Source organism: Octodon degus, unplaced genomic scaffold (genome assembly GCF_000260255.1).
Source record: "Octodon degus isolate 3935 unplaced genomic scaffold, OctDeg1.0 scaffold00032, whole genome shotgun sequence".
Lineage (NCBI taxonomy): Eukaryota > Metazoa > Chordata > Mammalia > Rodentia > Octodontidae > Octodon > Octodon degus.
This window is the reverse complement of record NW_004524608.1, coordinates 313,429-316,185: the sequence shown is the minus strand read 5'-3', so window position 1 is coordinate 316,185 and position 2,757 is coordinate 313,429.

Genomic DNA, 2,757 nt, shown 5'->3' with positions numbered 1-2,757 from the left:
TTCCTTCCTTCCTTCCTTCCTTCCTTCCTTCCTTCCTTCCTTCCTTCCTTCCTTCTTTCCTTTCTTCCTTTTTTTCTTTCTTGCTTTTGTACAGCAGCTCACTACATAGCTTGGACTCATAGTGATCCTCTTTTCTCAGCCTCCCAAGTGCTGGGGTTTAGGTGCACCTGGTACAGTGTGGCATAGCATACTGTTCCGGGAATTGAACCTGGGTTCTTGTACTTGCCAGGCAGGCACTTAGATTGCTGAGCTATCTCCCCAGCGCCAGACCTGCTCTTTTCTGTCCTTCTACTTTTGCTAATCCTAGTGATGACACTTGGCCCATCTGGGTAATCTGCAGTTATTTCCTTTTTCCTTTCTTATTTTTTTTTAACCTAAACTAGTTATAGTAAACAAGCATTTATTTTTAATAAGTTACTAAGATTTACAAATTAAGCACATATTTTAGTTAAATGTGAAATAAGTCATTTCTTTTTTAACTTTTTCCTCTTATGAATTTTATTTTTTGAATGTTCTATACAGACTTGCATAATTTTTTCTTGTAGCTTTTTAATTTAATTTAATTTTATGTGTTTACTACAGGGTCTACAGGATCTCACTATGTAGATTGGACTCATAGTGATCCTCCTGTTTACAACCTCCCAAGTGCTGGGATTACTGGCATGCCACCATGCCCAGTCTCAGTCACTGTCTCAGTGTACCGTGGGGGCAGGGTTGGCACAGCAAGCCTGGGAATCAAACCCCTGGCTCCTTCATCTGCCTAAGCAGGTGCTTTAATCTGCTGAGCTATTTGGCTGGCCCTGTAGCTTTTTTAAATTAAAGTTTTTAAGTTTTCTTGGTGCAATTTAGATGTCCATGATGATCACGTTCATTGCAGGGAAGTTGTATCCGTCCATGGTATACCTTGATTCCTCTTTTTCCCTATTCCCCTCCTCTCCCTTCAACTCCTTCTTCCTCTCATGATTTGGAAAACTTTACTTCCATTTTATCCTTCTCAATTTTTTCTTTCCCTTCCTTTCTTTTCTCCTCCCCCCTCCCCAGTGTCCTTTTCCTTTTAAACAATTTCTTCCTATTTCACATTATCTATTATACATTTTGGTTCATGTTTATACTTCTAGTTTCTCATGCCAAAGAGACAACATACTTTTTACATGTGTTTGTTCAATTTATTTCTCTTAAGAGTATGGCTTCAAGGTGCATGTATTTAGCTATAAATGTCTCATGTTTATCCTTCTTTATGGCTATATAGCTGTCCACTGTATAAAAACTCCGCATAATTTTTCTCCATTCATCAGTTGATGGGTACATGGGTTGTTTCTAACATTTCAAGTTCAACTCTAGTGTGTAACCTACTGTATTCCCGGATTCTGAGGATTAGGATGTAGGATTCAGTGGTTACAATTTCCCAGCATTACTAAAAACACTAAATCTATGAGTATCCCGTGCTCCGGTGCTCGCTCTTCCTGTGCAGCTCCAACTCTAGACCAGGCTTAAGATTCCACCACTCCAGCTCTCAAGGCCTAACGCCAATGGGAATGTTTCTTAATACTCATTAGGAAATCTGCTTCCCTGACTGTTTCCTTAGAATTGCTCTGTGTACAGGAAAGCATCTCTCATGAAGACCAGCATTTACAGCTGGACGGCCCCTGCATCTTCCGGGCTCCCCAGGACCCTGACTCTGGTCTTGCTGTCTGGGGCACAAGTTCAGGACACGTTCTAACCATACACAGAGCTTTCATCCTGGCTGCAACTACTGCACAATCACAAATGTCTCTGCTTTTGAGAGCTGGAGCTTTTTTTTATCCTCATAGAGATGTCCTGGCAGAGGCCTCCTGCCAGGAGGCCTCTGTTGTCCCTGGCAGTGTCTGAGGTGGAGCTGCAGGAAAGGTTCTGAGATCAGGATGAACTCCTCTGTCTCAGCCTTTCTTCTTCTTCCAGAAATGAGTCAAATTATGGTACATCAAGGAGGACCAAACTATCCTCTGCTCACAGGAAGATTTTAGGATTTGCTTAGTTAGGGAAATTACATGAGGCTTCTATTGGATACTGTCATTTGATCAACATTTAGCTGGAGGTAGATTGTGTGTGCATGCGTGTGTGTGTGTGTGTGTGTGTGTGTGTGTTTAAGGGATAACACTTTTAGTCTAGAACTTTCTGTAGCACATGCTACTGCTATCATGTCATTTTCTCTTTACTATTTTTTCCCCATAATTTTATTGAGAAACAAATAGCAATGAGGCAGTTTCAAATCAAATTGGTAGGACAGTTTCAATAATCAACACATTGCATAGTGCCTTCCTAGTGGTTATCTGTTGTACAAGATACAGACATGATATCCTATTTACAAATACTATTAGAACCAATCCCTCTATTCATTGCATTAAGAGAATGTAGCTATATATCTATCCTAACCATTTTGAATATACAGATACAAAATGGACATTCATCTGTATCCACTTTTATTGTTTAGTTCCATCATTTAAATATTATAGGTGTGTGAACTCAGCAAAATATTCCAAAAGAGTCCAGTAGTCCATAATAGTATTGGGCCTTCCTCTTGACTGGCAATGTCAGAAGTTGTTGACCTGAGTCCCCTACAGCTCAACATAACACCATAGCTTTATTTCTTTTTTTTTTTTTTGGCTTTACTTCTTATACTTTGTTTTTATACTTTTCTGCTGGATGCTTAAGACCAAGATAGGGGCTGGAGAGATGGCTCAGTGGTCTAAAGCACCTACTTAGAACAAGCTTAGCAAA